This window comes from Sphaeramia orbicularis, chromosome 21, assembly GCF_902148855.1.
Source record: "Sphaeramia orbicularis chromosome 21, fSphaOr1.1, whole genome shotgun sequence".
In the NCBI taxonomy this organism is placed as follows: domain Eukaryota; kingdom Metazoa; phylum Chordata; class Actinopteri; order Kurtiformes; family Apogonidae; genus Sphaeramia; species Sphaeramia orbicularis.
In genome coordinates, this window is record NC_043977.1 from 44,186,280 (window position 1) to 44,208,977 (window position 22,698).

The 22,698-nt window shown below is 36.9% G+C and overlaps 1 pseudogene; it reads left to right on the forward strand.

Annotated features, from left to right (window-relative positions):
• Window positions 1-22,698, forward strand: part of LOC115412054 (ecto-NOX disulfide-thiol exchanger 1-like) — a 61,902-nt pseudogene that overhangs the window by 25,282 nt on the left and 13,922 nt on the right.

Below are 22,698 nucleotides of genomic sequence, written 5' to 3' on the forward strand. Positions count from 1 at the left end.
CTGTGTCTTTAACGTTACTTGCAGTCAGCGTTACTTTTGTCACCATCATTTTTTTGAAAAATCTCCACACTACTGACATTACTCCTCCGCCGCGTACCTGCTGCACTTAACTGTGAATGTCACGCTGCTGTAAGTGGTATCAATGCAGTTGTATTGGAGTACTTTTACGAGCATGAGTACAAGTACACACACTGAGTATCGGACCCAATACACAATACTGCTATCGGTATCGGTGCATCCCTACTTTAAATATGTTCATGTTAGACTGTCGGATTCAGCATCATCAGGAGCCTCGTCTATAACCTGTCTCCAGTCTGTCTGATCCAGAATCAGTGTCCAGGTAGAAAGACACACTGGATCATATTAATATGTTACTTTTTATTTTATTTAACCTTTATATAACCGGGAAAAAAACTCATTAAGATCAAAAATGTCTTTTGCAAGAGTGTCCTGGCTAAAACAGCAATAGCAGAAGTTACAGAAAATAGAAATCACAGCCATGCATCCTCTCTACAGGTAGACCAATATGTTGATTTTTTTTTAAAATATCAGCCTTCAGCCTTAATTTTTTTTTTGAAAGCCAATATTTGATCAGTAGCAAAAATTTCATAAGATATTTGATCAGGCATCTGTGTGGGCAGCACGTGAAGTTCAGTAAATTTTAAAAGAGTACTATGTTTATGTGTATTAATAATTTCATTTATATTGCTGCATTAAAAAAAATGTTGTCTGAGTGTTTCAATTGTATTTAATGGTCAATGTGCTTTAAAAAAAAAAAAAAAAAAAAATTGGCCTCAAATATCAGCCTCAAAAATCGGCTGTAGATATCGGCCATCAGCTGACCAAATTTAAAAACATCGGTATCGGCCTTAGAAAAACCCATATCAGTTGACCTCTATTCCTCACAAAAAATATATACATAAAACACATAATAAAGCATACATAAATCACCAAACTAAGAACATACAAATTAAACACCATTCATACTTTAAAACATACTAAAAGTATACAACGGTGTTCCTTAAAAGGATCTCAAAGCAGAATCCGATTCAGTCAAACAGAAAGACAATTACATCCAGATTTATCCTTTTCCCATTCACTTACAATGACTTTGAATGTATCACAGTGACCAGTTCTTTCAGTTTATCTCCTTCTGTAGGTTGTTCCATCCAGTGGAAGCAGATTAGTTAAAAGCTTTCTTGTACATTGAACAAAGTAGCCTCAAAATTGCAGCTTTGTGATACAATAATTACCTCCGCCAAGGAGGTTATTTTTTTGCCAGGGTTTGTTTGTCTGTCTGTCTGTTTGTTTGTCTGTCCGTTAGTGTGCAACATCACTCAAAAGTTATGGACAGATTTGGATGAAATTTTCAGGGTTTGTTGGAAATGGGATAAGGAAGAAATGATTAAATTTTGGCGGTGATCGGGGGTGGGGGGGCCCACGGGGGAGGCTACTGATCAGCCTTGGCGGAGGTCTGCGCTCTCCGAGTGCTTCTAGTTATATTATATTAGTGCTGGGCGGTGATTAAAATTTTAAATCGCAATTAATAGCGTTGATTTCTGCAATTAATCACAATTAATCGCATAGTTATATGGTGGGGGGGTTGCTGGCATCAGTATTGCCTTTAAGTGATATTTCAGACTCGAAGTACTCCGATGATAAAAAAATAATTCCACATTGCAGTGCTTCCAAACAACTTTGGCCTTCTCAACCCCACCATTTGAAGACATTTAAAATGAAAATGTCCATGGAAAAGACCGCTACTTTTCTCCATGTTTATGTCCCCACCAGTTTATTTCTGGTTGTGAGTGATTGACAGGAGTCGTAAGCCCACCAATCAGTACTACCTCTAGTGGTTGGAATAAGTTGCACTAACATATGTTTTGTCCTTGCGGTGTTCCCGTAGTCAGTTCGGACATAAGAAGGAACTAACAGACACGTTTCTTTCACTCTGTTTGCATGGCCCGAAAAACGTTTGCCTGTGATTTTATGTTCAGTTGTACGAATGAATAGTCTAAAATATCTCGGATGTGAACCTTTGTTGCTGGATAAAAAGATGTTGTAAATCTTAAGTTAATCTGTAAATGCTAATCATTAGCGTGTCTATGGATTTCCCATTCAAGTTAGCATCGAGCTAGCAATCTTTTTCCTATTCATTTAAATGTATAATGCCATGTAAACGTACTAAGGCGATGAACAGAACTGAGACATATTTGTATGTATGTTGAAGTTTCACAGAGAGTCTAGAGAGAAGTTTTCAGCGTCCGGCTTTTCTTGGGAAACCTGTTGTCTATCTGCCGAGCTAATTGCTACACACACAAGCAGGGGCAGAAGAATATGAGTTATAATAAAACGGCATTAACGTGAGATAAAAAAAATTGTTGGCATTATTTAATGAATGGGTTAATGCGGTAATTACGTGTTAACTTGCCCAGCCCTATTATATATATATATATATATATATATATATATATATATATATATATATATATATATATATATGTGTGTGGTGTGTGTGTGTGTGTGTGTGTGTGTGTATATATATGAGTAATTGCTGTGAGTAGTTAAAGATACATCATATCAAATGTAATTTTCATTTGCGCTAGTATTTAGTTGCACTGCTGCTACTCAACTGCATTCATTCTGTTATGTTTGAGGTTAAAATCACTGTTTCCTGTTATTTATAACAGATGAAGGGCTACGTGGTTAAGTTTGCAGTGGTTAAAGGTGGTGGAATGGCATAGGTTCACATTTTTAGAATTTCTGAAGTATTTCTTGTGGAACTTTTGACATTAACGACACCATTTTATTCAGGAATATTTTGTGAAACAACTTTATTTGGTGTTCAAAGGAAAGTGGATTTATAAGACATTTTTTATACCTTTTCTCCAAAAGATTTATATGAGGTTTGAGGAAAAAGAATAAGAAACATATGTTGAATCAAAGCTTCAGTATGCAAGTATGCCTTAAGTGTAGATTGTATATAAAGTTAGAGGAAGATGATAGAAATGTGAAATGAAAATATCACAGTTAGAAGAGCTGCCATGTTGCTTCTGTCACATAGTAATTAGTCATAATAGTTGCAGAATTTCCATTTTGAATCTGTGTTTGATTCTAGACTGTGCAGTTTTGTGCCATTCCAGTAGAAACATTAGAAAATATGATAAGAGATAAGATATGCTTTTATTAGTCCCACAAGGGGAAATTCCAGGTTTACAGCAGCAAAGTACAAAAGCACACAAGAGCAAAAGAAGTGCAAAATCAAGATAAACACAAATCAAGAAAGCTATATACACTATTTACAGCTGTGCACATGCTGATCATGCCCAGGTTTATTGCATGATTAATACACAGAATTTTTGGAGCAGTTTTTGTTGTGGTGCCGGACAGCAGGAAGGAAAGACTTGCGATTCCTCTCCCCACACACTTTGGGTGTATCATTCTGTCACTGATGGAGCTTCTTAGTGCAGTGAGTGTGTGTTGGAGGGGGTGGGAGTCTTTGTCCATCATGGAGGACAGCCTGGCTGTCAACCTCCTCTTCCCCACTGCCTCCACCTGTTCCAGAGGACATCCCAGGACAGAGCTGGCCTTCTTGATGATTCTTTAGTCTTTGCTAAAATGCATTGGTCTTGCATCACTGTGCAGGAGGTTCACAGACAGTCATTGTCCTTGCAACTGAAGATAACGTAGCATGAAACCTGTTTATTAACCAACAGGAACTCCACATAAAATGATGCATTATTCAGCACATCATGTAAGGTCCACAACACACCAGCAGCACAGATATATTACATATTTGTACCCTGACTTTCATCTTAGTCTAAGTTTCAGTAGGTGTTTTTTGTTTTTATAATATAATATAATAATAATAATAATAATAATAATAATAATAATACAGTTTATTTATATAGCACTTTTTGCAAAAAGATTTCACAAAGTGCCTTACAATGAAATCAGAAGATACATATGCAGTAAAAACACAGTTATATCCATAGGTATAAAAACACACAGTTACATACACAGGTTAAAAACACATAGTTACATACACAGATATAAAAACCCACAGTTACATACACAGAGATAAGCATAAAAATATAACATAACGTGCTGCACACTTTTAATTCCCCTCAGCCAAATATTGTGTAAGATTCTGTGTTGAAAGTTACTGCCCTATAGTTTAGATTAGATTGTCTGTGTAAAACTTATTACATACATATTATATTTCAAAGTACTCAGATATTATAACTGCAAAAAGCCATTTGACCTTGAAAAAGTAGGTCAAGATGACTTATTTTCAGTAGGCTTCTGCTCCATGCCAAGATGCATTCACAGTACAAATTTGGTGCAGATATGTCAATACATTCTTCAGATAATGCGATTATGTTGTTGAATGGACAGACAGAGGAACATTTTGTCCGAGGGGTAAAAACCAAATGGTCGTATACAATAAATTGAAACAATCAATGAATGATGAGCCTGTTTACATGACCATAAAAATCTGATAACTGGGAGTAATCAGATAATTATAATTATCAGATCTGATGTGTTTACATGCACTTAAGAAATACAATAATCGAAAAACCCAGGTTTAGACGCTCCAGTACTTGTACGTACATAGTGACGGTAGACTCAAATGTCCTGTTACTGTCTTCCACTCCCGTTTAACTATGCATCTTTCATTTTCTACAATTTTAATTCCATTTACACATGTGCAGACATAAAAGAACAAAATAAATCAGATTAACCTGTATACATGCAAGAAGACATTGGAGTGTTAATCTAACCAGGTGTTAATCTGATTTCTCATAATCAGATTACTGCTGTTATATGATAAAACATATCAGATCATGCTGTTTAAATGATTATTGGAATAATCTGATAACTTCATAAATCGGATAATGATCAGAGTATCGGTGTGCATATAAACTGACTCACTGACTGTAGATGGAGCTCAGACTGAAGCTTCTTCCAGGCATCAGGAGCTGAAAACCTAAAAGACGTATCTCCTAACTCAGTCCTTATCTTTAGAACAAACAGTTTCAAAGTGTTCATTGAGTGGAGATTTTAATGATTTGTGGTGGAAAAATTTACTTTTTATATTTATACTCTTTATATTTTATACTGTTAGTACATCTTCTTTTAATGCTGAGTCATTATTCATTATGTGTGATGTTTACCACTCTGTAACACCCCAACCCAGGAACGGAGTTCTTGCCTTGAGTTAAAACCCAAACACCTAAATGTCTGAATGTGTAGATAGAGGATGGCGCCTGCACTCCAGATTGGATCCAAGCAAGGTTAGAGTGGAGAGGTCATCATGACCTCTTCACGGAGCAGAGAAGGAGTAGTATGGGGTGGTACGATGTACGTAAGGAATGACATCATAGTTTGAGGGGGTTGGATTTGGTTCTATATAATCTTTAGTTTTCTCGTTTAATCAGACTTCACTTACAGAGTTTCTCTGTGATTGACTTCTCAATAAATGCATTTATTTATTTTAACTCTAACTTTCTCTCCTCCTCTTTGTGTGGGGTTATCAGTTGAACATTTCCATAACAGATTCCAGGTTAATAAGAAGGAAGTCTCCCCAAATTGCTTTGTTGATTAAAATATACCAGTTTCCACAGTGATCGCAGAAGCCCAGTTTTTGTTTCATCACACAGTGTGCATACATGTCTTACCTAATCTTATTAGATCCATGACAGCTGAAATTCACAGACAGGATATACCAGCATGTGTTGGATTCATATCGAGTGTGGGATAACACACACTGACTGATCAGTTTGAATTCAGTCCAGCACAAATGTGATCGTTTCCTGCCTCTGTGCTTTTCCCCTTCAGATGACCATAAGTTCAACGAAGCCACGGCGGTGCTTTTCACCTGGATCGACCGGGGTGAAGTCAACCGTCGGACAGCCAATCACTTCTACTCCATGATCCAGTCGACCAACAGCCATGTGCGGCAGCTGATGAGTGAGAAGGCTCAACACGAAGAGGAGATGGAACATGCCAAAGAGATCTTCAAGAACGCCCTGATGGCCATTTTAACACAGTGTAAGGACGCTTCATTATCCCTGACACATACAGTATGTTCACAGACAGATGGCCTCCATGTGGGAAGTCTTCGTTATAAAGGTAACGGCGCCGAATTTTTGTTTTTCAGTATTTACTAGTTTCCCACTCGAGAATAAAATGAAAATTGCTACAAAAATCAGAAGTATGGAAAAGCTGTCAAAGGTAAAGGTAACTGACATTTATATCCTTCACATCCCCAGAGAGAAATGCAGAGAAAAACTACCCAGTATTTCAGTTAAGTGCATAATTTGTTTGGCAGGCAGTAGACCTGTGGAATTCCTGAACAAATACAGATAACCAATATTTTATGTCTTAGATGAGATTAGATTAGATTAGATTAGATTTGCCCCTATGTAGCTGGGATAGGCTCCATGCGACCCCCGTGACCCTAGTGAGGATAAAGCGGGTTCAGAAAATGAATGAATGAATGAATAGATTAGATTAGATTAGATTAGATTACATTACATTACATTAGGTTAGGTTGGGTTGGATTGGATTCAATTAGAGTAGGTTAGATTAGGTTAGATTAGATTAGATTAGATTAGATTGAACTTTATTCATCCCTTGGGCAGAGCCTTTAGGAAACTGAGGTTCTAATAGCAGCACAGCAACAAATGTACATGTAAAAAAATATTTCAAGAAAATTGTTATACAATAATTATAAAAACAGTAGTGAAAAAACAGGCAATTGTGCATTAAAAAGTATGACAACAACAAATAACAAGTAGTAGTAGTAATAATAATAACAATATGTATATTACATACACAGATGTATACACAGGATAAAAGTTATGTTTAAGTGATAACAGTAGTAGTAGTCATCTTGCTGTTTTGCGGATGCCAAAATGTACTTTTCAGCCAAAACAATTTTCTGTTCTTCTCAAATACAGCCTTCCCAATAATCTGACATAGCATAATTCCGATAAAACTCTGTGACATTGACTCCAAACATACATGCCCTTGGCATACATAAGAGATGATATCTGACATCTGTAAAACCCCCAGATACTGTATGTTGTAGTTAAGTAATTTATATGAAACCACAGTGATGACAGATTATGTGCAAAAAGTTAAAATTGTGTAGAGTTAGTTTTTTTAATGTTCTTATAAGACAGTTTCAGACAGTTAAACAGAGCAAATGTAATCATGTCAGTTTGTTAATGAGGGATAACTTGAGGTGAAATGACTACAAATGCTTAAAATTGTCAGTGTGCCTCTCGGTAATATTGATTATGTTTTAATTAGGTTCAGTGAAGAAGCTTCATACAGGCACATGTGCATATGTAGTGTGTGTCCTCCACTTATAGAAACAGTCATTAGCTCAGTAATGTAGTTCGCTGACATCAACAAATGACCAGCTCCCGTGACATGACTTTACAGTTTGATTTTTATTTTATTGTTTGACTTTTAACTGGAGTCTCATTGACTTAATGTGCCCAATAATGTGTCCTTTAAACAAAGATGGTTTACAGAAGTACAGAAAAGGAAGGTATTTCAGTCTGTGTGTGAACTGTGTGTAGACATGTTAAGCATTTTGCCTTTCAGAGCATTTACCTTCTTTGTTGTCGTACCTATATTGCAAAAATTATGTTCCAAGATGTTAGTTTATTCCAGCATTACTCTATGTACATGTAGTTATTTAATTTATCCGACAGATGGAGAAATGTAAATATAAAGGGAATGCTGGAAAAGCACTGAAGGCTTGAAACTGTTAGACGCAACCTAGGTTTTTTTTTGTTTGTTTGTTTTTTTAACAATTTAGATGAAACTCAAATAGTAGAAGGATTTCTGAATTCCAACATGGATTAAAATGTAAATTAGGAAAAAAGCACAAAAGTACAGTTGAAAAAAATAGTCAACACTTTATCTTTTCACCAAAAATACAATACAAGTAGACTTGGATACAAAGCACATCCAATGGGCTGCTCAGGAACAGTTGTTTGTGATCCTTCACCTCATTGCAGAAATATGGTTATTATGCAGTTCTGTATGCACAGATCACCTCTAATACTTTACCATTTGTCGATTAATCCAGAGCGATGAGGACTGGATTTGACCAGCAGTGAGTGTAAACACTGACAGCTGGTACAGACAAACCCAACAAAAAAATGGTTTGACCAAGATAATGCTTTGATATGTTGGAATTTAAATTAAGTGTGTTGAAATATCAGCAGATGTAGCAGCGGTGGGTAGATTTTACTGGCTAATTACTACACCCTCACTGTTCTCCTCCATGTGTCAGTAAAAGCTTCCTAACAGCCTCGCACTGTCACCGTTCATGATTGCGGTCCCGACGCCGCTGCAGGGCGTGGCGCAGTCACAGATTACAGAGGTCCGACCATGAAGACATTTTCACCATCCATTTTCTAAGCCTGCCTTGATCCAAGTCATTTACTCGGCGAGGATCTCAGCACTGTCTCCATGACAACCCTCTCCCATCCGTCTCACCATCGGCTTCATTATCTTCAGCTCACTGTGAGATGGTGTTTGGGTCAGTCACACAGAGGCTTTGTGAGCCCAGAGTGTGATAAAGCTCTGACCTTTTCACAGGCTGACTTTAAAAATACCAAAAAAATTGCAGTTTATTCAGCTTTATTTTTATCTTCTATATCATGGCTGGTTAGTTTTATACTTTGGATTTGTACATTTAAAGCTGCATGAAGGAAATTTGGATCAATAGAGCACAGATGCAATTACAAAAACACTGTTTTCACACCAGCTAAACAAATTGATATGACTAACGTTTTAGCAAACAGCTGCCTATTTACCCACCCAGCAGACACAGAGCTGCATCATTATTCATTTGGAGTCATGTTTGTGTCCTCTGATTGCTTTAATTTTCACTCTCTAGCTTTGATTTGTTTACACTAACTCTTAAGTAAAATAACTGGCTCTTCAGCTCCTTCTGCACCAGTTAGTTGCTAATTGTGTCTGCTTTTTGGTGCAGTCTGCTGCCCAACATCTTTTTAGAACATGCAGAAAAATCTACTGAAAGGAGTGATATTTTGCTATTTTTAAATGGAATTATGCATTTTAAACATTTCCCTGTGGTCTACGTAAACTGTAAATGCTGTGTTTGGGTCTGAATTCTTCATAATTTCAACTCCACAGGTCCATCTTCAACCCTATTTCTGAGTAATGGCACTAGAAAGGTTGTTTTGAGCGCTGGTCCTTTAAATGCATATGAGCCACTTCATGCCCCCTCCCCTCCAGGTTGTTGGCTGTGCTGCTCTGTCCCATTCAGCCAACAACTGAACATTTTAGGTAATCAGCTGGAAGTTTGGACATATTTTCAGTATGTACTACAACCGCTGCTGCTGACAAACAATTGTCGTACTCAGAGAAATGTTCGTCGGAAGTCTTGTCTTTATATGTGCAAATGTCGTGACATAACTAGTTATAGATGTAACAAATTAAGCAGGAATTAAAACAGGTTGTGGAAATCCACTCAATTTTTGCCAAAATGAATATAAAGATAGCTTTGCAGTACCTGGAGGGTCCACATACAAATAAATGTACCAAAGACTAATAAAAGTGGGTTTAGCAAATATAACCCCTTCAGTGTGCAAAAATAGTGTGCAAAAAACTTGAAATCAAAGTTGAGGTAAAAAAAAAAAAAAACTATTTTATGTTTCCCTGATTTAGAAATACGTGCCATCCAAACTATTATGAAATGCACAAGAATGTCAGTCAAAATAATGTCCATCATTACTTCTAACACTGGCAGGTAATGTTTGCTAACTAGCAAACAACTACCAAACAAATGAGGCAAACTATTCAAAGGCTAATATACATTAACAAACATATGATTGATTGACATTTCATCCGTATGTGTCTGCATTAATTGCAAACTTAATAAAAACAGGTCCACAACCAGTCCTATAGTTTGACCCAATATTTGAGCCGATGGTTTTGGCAAGTGAACATTCCATACATCACATAACGCTCACAGAAAAACAATGGGTTTAAAAGGTTAAATTAAACCCTGTAGGTAAGTACAGTACAGGAAAGTCTGCAGAGCACAGCAAAGAATGTACACAGGTAAGAAACATCTATCTATCTATCTATCTATCTATCTATCTATCTATCTATCTATCTATCTATCTATCTATCTATCTATCTATCTATCTATCTATCTATCTATCTATCGTCATCTGTCTATCTGTCTAATTAAGTAATGGCTTGTGTTGTGTTGATTTTCTCTGCTGTGTCACAGAAAGTCTCATACGAATACAGTAAACATGTTTAAAATGGGTTGATGTCGCTTTCTGTTCATTCAGGTTTGGCAAGTAATAAAAAAAAAAAAAAAAAAAAAAAAAACAGTGCTGGAAATCTGCTTAAGTTTGATTTCCAGAGAGCAAAACTTAAAAGGCAGCATTTGTACACAGATATATGGTGCTGTTGACAAATAATATCTTAGATGTGCATCAGTGCATTTAAATCATCATATGGAATTACTGTTAACATACATAGAATAGCCTGTAAGTTGGTTGTTTTTTCTGTAACCATCCGTTCTGCATAAATGCTGCCTTTGTCAGTCCTGAAGGAACTGAAGCTGCAGGTGATGAGATGTAAGTACAGAGCACTGACCAGGAGAGAGACCTGGTCATCACATGACACATTAACAGAGACGTCTAACCAAGGTCAGTTTATACAAATATAACATTTAGTGCATAGTATTTTATTCATTTTACAGCAACCACAGATTCTTTGTTTTTGTTTGAGTCAAAAACAAAGACATAAATATTGCATTGTCTATTAAAGTAAGTTGAATTGAATTTAACTTTTGGGGCAGCATGTGCCAGTACATAGTCTTGTTTTCTTTGAGCTGATTATTGAAATAAATGATAAAGTAATGACCACATAATAACTTTATAATTGATGCCTGTGCATATTTTGGACATCTTACAAGCTTCACATTCACTGATCTGTTTTTGAAACTTCTAGACATCGTGTGTTGTATTTAATAACAACACGTTAATATGGAGACAACCATTACCTCACATTTTTAATGTAAATGTAATGCAATGTAATGAAAAAAAAATTAAAATATTGCAACCAGGTCAATTCAATTTCAGATGAATATATTTACAACATTTGGGACATTGATCAGAGGGGTTTGAACTCTACATCATCCGTCCACTACTATTTCCATCACCTCAAAATCAGCAATTAACAATTAATCCCCATATCCTTATTAAACGTGTCCCCACAAGAAAAGAGGTTAATGAATTTTATATCCACTGTAACAAATGATGACACAGCTGTGTCTGCAGGCTGCAGTCCAACAACCACATTAAGCAAACTATTAAGTGGTTTATACAGTAGACACATCAGTCAGAGATGTAAAGAAAGCAGAACTGACAGTTGTCATGTACAGCTGGAGGCTGACATGATAAAGGAAAAAAATGTGCCATTTAACTAATGTGTTTGGATCAATTCATTAATGTGGCATTCCCATCTGAGCAAGCAGTAGATTGAGCTTTTGTTGTCCATATAGACTTATCTGATTTCTCAACATTTCAGGTTGTTAGGGTCAGTTATGAGCACACAATTATTATATGTAGTGAGTTTTAATACGGGATATTATGATGCAGTTTTGGCTGGTACTAAACAGGACTGGGACATGCAAGATAAGATAAGATAAGATTTGCCTTTATTAGTCCCACATGGGGAAATTCCAGATTCACAGCAGCAAAGCACAAAAGCACACAAGAGCAAAAGACAACAATATGGATACAGGAGTTCTGAGACACATGATGATGTGTCAGTCAGCTGATAATGTGATGACATGTCATGCCTTTGATTTTAATGTATGACAAATCTCTGCCTGCATGTTAGTGTGTTCTTGTGGGGTAAAAAAGAAGAAAAGGAGATGCACTTTGTGACAACTGAATCTAGTCTTCAGCATGATAACCCTAAAATCAGTTAACCACAGTTGTTATCTTAATATACTCTGTTTAACTAACATCCACAGAACTGGAGGCAACTGAACAGAAGTGTAGTGGACTGAACAGGACTAAAGCCTGCTGTGATACTTGGAGCAGGTTAATCACTGGAGTTAAATTAATTTTGGAGTCCTGAAAGCATCTGTATCTCACTGAAGACCACTTGACCACCCAGAAATGATTATCCAATCATATTAGGACAGGAATAATAATAAAAGAAATAAAAGGAATTTTGACTGGCTATGGAGTGAAAAGATGTTTACTTCATCTTCCAAAGAGATCACAGCCTCATCCCCTTATCCTCAGTTTTAAGAACCACACACACTCATTTGTACAGGGCTGTGTGATCAGGAAGTGAACATATTCAACATAAATTAACAAAATACAGTTAAAAGAACTTCAGTAAATGGTGATATGAACTACAGGACACAGGAATATTATAAAAGTTTAAACATATTTTTAAATTTCAGAGACATTATTGCTATAGTTAATGTTTGATATTGTTTTAAAAGCCCTTTTCCAAGTCACTTTCAGTGGGGGTGGTTCTCCAGTACCCCCTATAGGCCAGCTTTCACTATCATAACATCCTCAACTGCTTCAGGTCTTATTGAGGTATATATCGTTAGCCTCATAGCATAATTGCCTAAGTCATACACTACATGGACAAAAGTATGTGGACACGTTGAATTCAGTGTTTCTTTCTAACAGGAGTCTGATATACAAAACAATAATGACAAATGTCATAATATAGTTTATATTGTGATAAATATCATTACATTGGTAAGTTTGGTTTAAATTGTTATCTTTGCGTCCAAAATGCCTCAGAGATGGTTTTTACTTAATTTCTCACAACATTGATTTTGTCTTTGTTTTGTATTTTATACATGACTATGATCTTAAATGTTCTGCCTCTAAATTTCTAAAATATTTTTCATGCTCTGACTGTAATAATAATTTTCTACCACAACTAACCATCTATTTTCTTCACATCTCACTTAGGAAGAAAAATCTCCCTAAACATTATGAAATATTGATGATTATAAACTATATGGACAAAAATATTGGGACACATCATGTCTACAGCTGTAGATGTCCTGTTTAGGCTGACATATAAACATTCATTCATTCATTTTCTGAACCCACTTTATCCTCACTAGGGTCACTGGAGCCTATCCCACCTGGACATGTCTCCAGTTCATCACAGGGATGACGTATAGAGATAAACAATCAATTTAGCAATTTAGATTAACCGATTAACCTATGAGTGCATGTTTGGATGGTGGGAGGAAGCCGGAGTACTCAGAGAGAACCCACGCAGACACGAGGAGAGCATGCAAACTCCACACAGAAAGGTCCCACCCCCATCAACTGGTGTTGGAATCAAACCCAGGACCGTCTTGCTGTGAGGCATGAGTGCTATCCACTGCACATATTAATAACCCATATGATTTTATCGCAATATAAAACTATATTATGACATTTGTCCCAGACCTCTGTTAGAAAAGAAATACCGGAATTCAACATGTCTCAATACTTTTGTCCATATAGTGCACAGGTGTCAAACATGTGGCCCGGGGGCCAAAGCCAGCCTGCCAAAGGTTCCAATCCGGCCTGTGGGATTAATTTGATAAGTGCAAGTAAGGACATCAAACTCAAAAATAATATCATAATAACCTATAAATAATGACAACACCAATTTTTCTCTTTGATTTAGTGCAAAAAACATTAAATTATGAAAATATTTACATTTACAAACCATCCTGTAACAATAAAATGTGAATAACCTGAACAAATATGAAACACCTGAAATGTCTAAAGAAAATTAAGTGCAATTTTAATAATCTTCTGCCTCCTACTAAATGTTTTGTGCCTTTGTAGATCATATCTGTAATGCATATGTAGAAATGATAAGTCAAGGCAGAATATTGATAAAATTGTACTTACATTCTTTACAAATTTCATTTTTTCAGGTTTTTCACATCCTTTTGTTTGGATAGTTTGTAAACGTAAATATTGGCATAATTTAAATTAAATTGGGGTGAATGTGGCCCCCGGAAGAAAATGAGTTTGACAGCCTTGATATAGTGTATGGATGCTATGAGGCTAACAAAAGGGGAATACTGGCCCAGTTATTTGAACCTCAGCAGATGTAAATTTGTCACATAAGATGAGACAGTGATTCTGTTTTCCTGTAGGAAGGATGAATAAAGTGCTCCATCCCAACAGGCTGGGCGGCGTTGATCCAGTCTGTGGTCTGTGTTTGTCCACGGTCTCTCCTCTGTCTGCTGTATGAGCTTCAGTCAGTGCTACAACGCTACATAACGGCTTGTTTTGTCTTGACCCTCCCACCTCCTTCCCTCCTTCCCTCCTTCCTCTCCTCCTCCTACCCTCCTCCTCCTCCTTGTTCACCCCAAAGTCGAGCAGATCACCGCCGTTTTCACCGCCGCCACCAGGCAAAAGGCATGGGACCATTTCTCAAAAGCACAGCGCAAGAACATAGAAATTTGGCGCAAGCAATGTGAGGTTGGTATCCTTTTACCTTTTTTTTTCTTTTTTTTCTCCTCCCACCACCCCTCAAGCCAAGTGCTCTCTTCTCTGCCGTCATTTCTGAGTCCCCAGGAGACAGTTGACAGACAGCCGTGTTGGATTTGTGTTCAGCTCCCTTGTTGTTGTTTTTTTTCCTCCTGGATGCTGCACCGTTACGGGCAGACAGAAGCCGGCCTCTGATCGCCTGAGTCTACATTTTTTTGCCTCCAGCCCACATGTAAGGCAAAGATCTGAGGCCTCCTAGAAAGCACGAAGCGCTGCTATGGTAACAGCAATTTCCAGGGTTAAGTTTCTGATCAATAATTCATCCACAGTCAAAGTTTGATAAGTTTAAACATGGGACGCTGTGTATAAATAGGAAAGATGTGTCCATATTCAGCTCAAATGATGATGGTTCCTGTGGATGTGGATCAGCCTGTTGCTTAGGCTGGCACTGTGGAGGTCATACTATCACAGAGCCAACTCAGAGTCACTACTTATGATCATTTTTGGTTGAAGAAGAGGTAAGATGTAGTAGTTTCCGCACAGTACAGCATGTTTCAGTTTAAAGCACTGTCGTTTATGGTTGTGGTAAGTCAACTTGTATCCATGCACTATCTAGCACTGATTCTTGTTGCTACGAGGAAACACACTGCTTTTTCTAATCTGCAGAAATGGGTAGTATCATGCCAAAAACGTGCTATGAAAGTACAGTTTGCAAATGAAGAGATAATGAATATGGGAGCCCTAATGAGATTACCCCTGAGGGCTACCACTGCAAAGTGATGGAAGATAATGCACCAGGCAGACAGAGACTTTCAGCCTCCAGACTAATTTAAATAATTTTACTCCTCCTCATAGTCATGCAGTCACTTTTATAAATGACGTAGGTTCCTGGTGTTAATACAGATGGTAGAATACTTCTGTAACCCCAGCGGAATGTACAGAGTTTCAGCTGACGTTTCTGTTAAATGGAATCATATACTGTAGATACAGGCATAAACATGAACATAGACATAGATATAACCATATATATATATATATATATATATATATATATATATATATATATATATAAGCAAATTTACAATGAACATTTAGTTGTTTTTTCTCAGCAGGCACTACGTCAATTGTTTTGAAACCAAACATATATTGATGTCATAATCATACCTAACACTATTATCCATACCTTTTCAGAAACTTTTGCCCATATGAGTAATCAGGAAAGCAAACGTCAAAGAGTGTGTGATTTGCTGAATGCACTCGTCACAACCAAAGGAGATTTCAAAATAGTTGGAGTGTCCGTAAAGACTGTTTATAATGTAAAGAAGAGAATGACTATGAGCAAAACTATTATGAGAAAGTCTGGAAGATACTATTAAAGAAGAATGGGAGAAGTTGTCACTGGAATATTTGAGGAACACTTGCGCAAGTTTCAGGAAGCGTGTGAAGGCAGTTATTGAGAAAGAAGGAGGACACATAGAATAAAAACATTTTCTATTATGTCAATTTTCTTGTGGCAAATAAATTCTCATGACTTTCAATAAACTAATGGTCATACACTGTCTTTCAATCCCTGCCTCAAAATATTGTAAATTTTGCTTCCCCACCCTGTACTATATATATATATATTATACACACACAGTGGGGCAAAAAAGAATTTAGTCAGCCACTGATTTTGCAAGTTCTCCTACTTAGAAAGATGAGAGAGGTCTGTATTTTCATCAGAGGTACACTTCAACTATGAGAGACAACATGAGAAAAAAAATCCAGGAAATCACATTGTAGGATTTTTAAAGAATTTATTTGTAAATTATGGTGGAAAATAAGTATTTGGTCAATAACAAAAGTTCAACTCAATACTTTGTAACATAACCTTTTTGGCAAGACAGAGGTCAAACGTTTCCTGTAAGTCTTCACCAGGTTTGCACACACTGTAGCTGGTATTTTGGCCCATTCCTCTACAGATCTCCTCTAGAGCAGTGATGTTTTGGGGCTGTTGCTGGGCAACACGGACTTTCAACTCCCTCCACAAATTTTCTATGGGGTTGAGGTCTGGAGACTGGCTAGGCCACTCCAGGACCTTGAAATGCTTTTTACGGAGCCACTCCTTCGTTGCCCGAGCAGTGTGTTTGGGATCATTGTCATCTGGAAGACCCAGCCACGTTCCATCTTCAATGCTCTCACTGATGGAAGGTGGTTTTGCCTTAAAATCTCACGATACATGGCCCCGTTCATCCTTCCTTAACACGGATCAGTCATCCTGTCCCCTTTGCAGAAAAATCCCAGAGCATGAGGTTTCCACCTCCATGCTTCACAGTAGGTATGGTGTTCTTGGGATGCAACTCAGCATTCTTCTTCCTCCAAACACGAGAGTGTTTTACCAAAAAGTTCTATTTTGGTTTCATCTGACCACATGATATTCTCCCAATCCTCTTCTGGATCATCCATTTGCTCTCTGGCAAACTTCAGACGGTCCTGACATGTACTGGCTAAGCAGGGGGACTCGCCTGGCGCTGCAGGATTTGAGTCCCTCTCGGCGTAGTGTGTTACTGATGGTAGCCTTTGTTACTTTGGTCCCGGCTCTCTGCAGGTCATTCATCAGGTCCCTCCGTGTAGTTCTGGGATTTTTGCTCACCATTCTCATGATCATTTTGACCCCATGGGATGAGATCTTGCGTGGGGCCCCAGATCGAGGGAGATTATCAATGGTCTTGTATGTCTTCCATTTTCTTACAATTGCTTCCACAGTTGATTTATTCGCACCAAACTGCTTGCCTATTGTAGATTCGCTCTTCCCAGCCTAGTGCAGGTCCACAATTTTCTTCCTGGTGTCCTTGACAGCTCTTTGGTCTTGGCCATGGTTGAGTTTGGAATCTGACTGTTTGAGGCTGTGGACAGGTGTCTTTTATACAGATAACCAGTATCTTCCAGACTTCTCATAATAGTTTTGCTCATAGTCATTCTCTCTTCCATTATAAACAGTCTTTATGGACACTCCAACTATTTTTGAAATCTCCTTTGGGTGACGAGTGCATTCAGCAAATCACACACTCTTTGACGTTTGCTTTCCTGATTACTCATATGGGCAAAAGTTTCTGAAAAGGTATGGAATAGTGTTAGGTATGATTATGACATCAATATATGTTTGGTTTCAAAACAATTGATGTAGTGTGCTGAGAAAAAACAACTAAATGTTCATTGTAAATTTTGCTTCCCCACCCTGTATATATATTAATAATATATATATATATATATTATATTATATTATATATATATATATATATATATATTAATCAAAAAATGAAATTTTGATGCAGTTGACTCAGGAGGCAACAGCAATAGATAAAACAGACACTATATACAAGGTAGAACAAATATGCATGTAACAATTATGTGTCAAGTATTAAACTGTGGTTCAGTGATAAAAAAAAATATTATCAGTTGTAAAAGCCATAATCAGTAATAAAAACTACATTTACTTGCTCTATTAAGTATCAGAAAATAATCAGAACGTATCACTGATGTTAGTCCATACTGGCCTTAAAGAGAAGAATGTAACAATACGATTACACTGAAAGAGTGAGTTATTGTCTGTTAGTTGAGCTAAGATTTGCTAAACTAAGCTACATGTAAGGTAATACTGCCTATTCTGAGGTCAGACAAACCCATCACTTATCTTTCAAATGTACTTTTTCATATTAACCCTCAAACATCTAAACAGTCGCTGGCGAAGAAAAGTATGTAAAAAATGTTGTCTAAAATGTTGTTAAAATCTTTTGACAAATAATTATATCAATATATTTTAACGATTCAGGTAAAATGCAGTTCCTCATCTTTTCAGCATCATCTTACGTATCTTATTTGAGTGAACATGGAAACACCATTGTCCTCTGCAGCACTGATTCACCAATAACACCCATGTAGTTTGACGGTGACAGTGATAGGGCTGCACAATTTTGGCTAAAACTAAAATCCCTATTTTTTTCCCCTAAAAACTTGATTTTCGATTTGATTTTTGGGTAAAACTGCAAAAGACAACGGAAGTCATGCATGTCAGCATGTTCGTGAGCAGCCCGCAATGCAAGTCACTGCTCCCTACCTCAAATCTGTGATGGTATCACTGAGTCCCCAAAAATTCTGTGATGGGCCCACAGAAGTTATACCAGTGTAAGTCAGTGGCAGGTATCAGTCAAGCATGCGTGGACCACACAATATGAGTGCCCCATGCAGTTGCATTTGAACTGGGGGATCTGTGCGTGGACCATGGCTTACATTGGTATCACTACTGCGGGCCCATCACAGAGTTAAGGTCCATGGTCATTACACAGACTTCTGTGAAAGACCGCTCTCACAGTTAGGAGGAGGAGCCTACGATAGACTGCAGGAGGCTTGGAGGAGAGAGAGAGAGAGATGAAATCGATTTGACAGTTTCCCTTTTTTAAAAATCGTCCTAATTAAGATATCCAATTTCAATTTAAAATCGATTAATTGGGCAGCCCTAGTGGTGGTAGGTGCTTGTTTTTATGTTTGGGTAATGATACATATTGCTGAAAATGACACTTTTTCTTCAGTTTTATCTGTTTTCACATAATAACCTAAGTATTTACTTTGCTCTTAGTTGTAGAGACAAGAATGGCTGATTTTCACAAAAAAATGCAAAATGCAGACATTAGTATTAAAATAAATGGAGAGGAAGGGTAAGAAATAGTTCTACATTTTAAAGGGTTAAAAATCAAAAGGCTTCAGTTTTTTGTGTGATGTGCAAGTGGCATGACTTATGTAGACTATATAGTAGATCATATGCATTAATCTTTCATAATAATGAGAAGCCTAAAGCTTCAAACTAATATGAAGGTAGTAGCTTTAGGCTAAGCTGTTGTACAGTTAAGCTAACGGTGCATCTTTAGCTGCGTGAGATACACAATGGATTGATATCCTTCAAATTGAAGTTAATTTATCCACTTATATGAAACCTACTCATTCATGTCATTAAAAGATTTATTCTATGAATCATTTTAAAGGTTGCATTGAGTTTCTGCTTGACTGGTACATTGCTATTAAAAATTAAGCCCAAATCTGAGTTAGGTCAGCTAGCTAAGTGAAAGTTATTGACCCATAAAGACCCAAACATCCACCGTCGAGCAAAATTGTCTACTGATGTAAACTGTTTATCACCTGTTGATCCACTAATCCTATCAATACATGTCAATAATTGGTGTAAAATGCAGTTTATCATTTTTCATGGTCATCAAATATGACCCATTTGGATGTTCAGAGGCTCCGTAGTGAACGTAGAAACACTGTCATCTTCTACAACATTGATTCATCAGTAAAATTCACTGAGTTGGATCAATGACAGTGGATGGAGATAGTTTTATATTCAGTTAATATAACATTTTGATGAAAAATTAACTTTTTCTTTAGTTTCCTTGTTTTGATATAACAACCCTCAACTTTACTCTGAGCTTTAATGAACATCTGCATAATCAATTGATTAAATATGAGAAAATAAATGATTTATACTGGAAAAAATGCAAAATACAAAGGATAATATTAGAGTAAATGGTGATAAATCACTTAAGAAAGGTTAAATATAGAGAAAAATTAATTTGAGAACTGTCACAAAAGGAGTACTGGGTCTTTATGGGTTAGTTTAAATTTAATGAAATATGAAAAAGAGGCAAATGATCTGTTCATTCCTAAATTCACTAACTAAATTTATCAGGGTGCTTGTGCAGGTCTTGAAAGTCTTAAAAATATGAAATTTTGAAACGCTGTTTTCCAGACCTTGAAAAGTTTGGAATTTTGTTTGTAAGTCTAATTAAGTATGAAAAAAAGTTTCTCTCATAGTTGAATTTGAGTCTGCTCAAAGGCACATAATATTTTAAGATAAGAAATACATGAGGAAACATAAAAAAACTAGATCTGATTTCACTAACTGGTCACTACTGGAATGATTCTAGTAAAACTTTTTTGTGTGATATCCATGCACTTTTGTGATTTTCAAATGTTCTGAAAATGTTTCTGTCAGTAAACTGCAAATTGTGCATTCTTTTATTCATACGTTTATTAAAATGAATTTTCTACTACACACAACAGGTACAATGTCAACCAAAAAAGTAGGCACACAAGTATAAAAGTACATAAAGTCAAGGTCTTAGGGAAAAAATAATTTTGAAAACGTCTAGAATTTTTATTTGGATAAAGAACAAGCACCCTGATATATGTATTGTAGAACCTGGTGTTCACATGCCATGAGGTGCTGAGGGTTGCTGAACACAGTGTGTGTGTGTGTGTATGTGCGTGTGTTGTGTGTGTGTGTGTGTGTGTGTGTGTGTGTGTGTGTTTGTTTGTGTGTGGTTGCTGTGATGTTTCAGGAGCTGAGGAACGCTCACAGTGAGGAAATCATGGGCATCCGTCGAGAAGAAGAAATGGAGATGTCAGATGAAGACTCTGATGAAAATCCATGTAAGAAGATGCGCATTGAGGAAAATGGTACGACAGCTCCTGTACAAATAGTTCAAGTACCCATCATACATGCAGTAATAGGGTGTTTTTACACTGTTAGGGCTTTGGTGCTCTCTTTTTGTCCTCTTGTATGTCAGTGTGATCTGTGTGATCATATAGAAACTTAAGCAGTTTTTCACCGTAGGCATTTTCCAGAAAACTGAGTGGTCTGCCTATGCTGATTCATCCCAGACATTAGCTTTCAGTGTGAATAGTTAATGGAAATGGAAATATGTCTGAGTCAAATGTGCTCACATCAGCGTCTGAGAACCTCATTATTGTTTCCTCACCATCACTTCTCCTCATAATTGATGTGATTAATATGTTTTTAACTCACAGTGATGAAACTTACTGCGGAGGTATTTAATGTCTGAAATCTGCTGGTCTGGACCACATATGGCCACACTGTTGTATTTGGCTTTGTCACAGTGTCTAGAGCTTAAAGAGGCCTGATTATGAGTGTACCAAGCATTTGGACAGGTTTGGTTTTTTTTGTTTTCCTTGAATACTGTATATTTTTGATTCCTTCAGTTTGTTTTAATTCATTCCACTCATCAAAATGAAATGTTACCAGTGTACGGTTCTGCAAACCACAGAAAAACACTATAGGCAGGAGGTGGTTGGTCTGTTCATATGGCCCGTTTTGACACCAGATAATTAGGATCCTGAATGGTTTAGGCAACAGACCTGTTTTAGGTAGAGTTAAGAAAACGTTGTTTGCGTTCATTGTGTTAACTTTGGACTTTTTCTGTGTTAAACCAAGACATTGCATTATCTCTTAAGAGATGTCAGATTCTAAACCTGCATGCTTACATACCAACCTTAAATTAGACATGATTGGACAGCACCGTCAATATATTTATGATATTATTGATATAAACATACTGGGAAGTGTTGATATAAAATGTGTTTTTGTCCTGAAACATGAGCTTATTCTAGCAAGTGTAGTTTCATTTCCAGCAAGTATGAGATGCATGCTACTGCCTCCTGCCAGTTGGAAAATTATTGCACATTTAGTCTTGATGCACTTATGTGTATACACCAGTGAAGTTAGATGATTACAAGTGATCATGTGTGTGAGACAATGTAGGGTGAACTAACCCTGATCATAAAAAAAAAAAAAAAAAAGGAGGGGTGGGGTGGGGGCAATTCCACAGACTGGCAGAAAAAGTTGTTGACTGATTTGCCCTTGAGCAAGGCACTTAACCCCCCATTTGCTCCCTGGGGCACCTGATATGGCAAGCCCGCTGCTGCTAGTCTGCAGTGTGTGGCGTGTTCCTGCATGTTCTAGTGATGGGTTAAAAGCAGAAGTTAAATTTCAGTGTGTGGTGCATGTACTGTGTACTGACAATAAAGGATCTTAATCTTAACCTTAATCTTAATGTAGCAATCATTATCATATCAATCGGAAATTATTGGGTGCTGCTGTCTCTCCATTCAAGTATAATAAAATGTCGCAGGAAAGAAAATATCAATACAACAGAAAAAGAAAAAAAAACTAGATAGATAGATAGATAATAGATAGATAGATAGATAGATAGATAGATAGATAGATAGATAGATAGATATACACATGAAATATACTGTATATTTAAAACACCCTATTAAGACAATATTAGAACAGCAATTTGTGCATGAA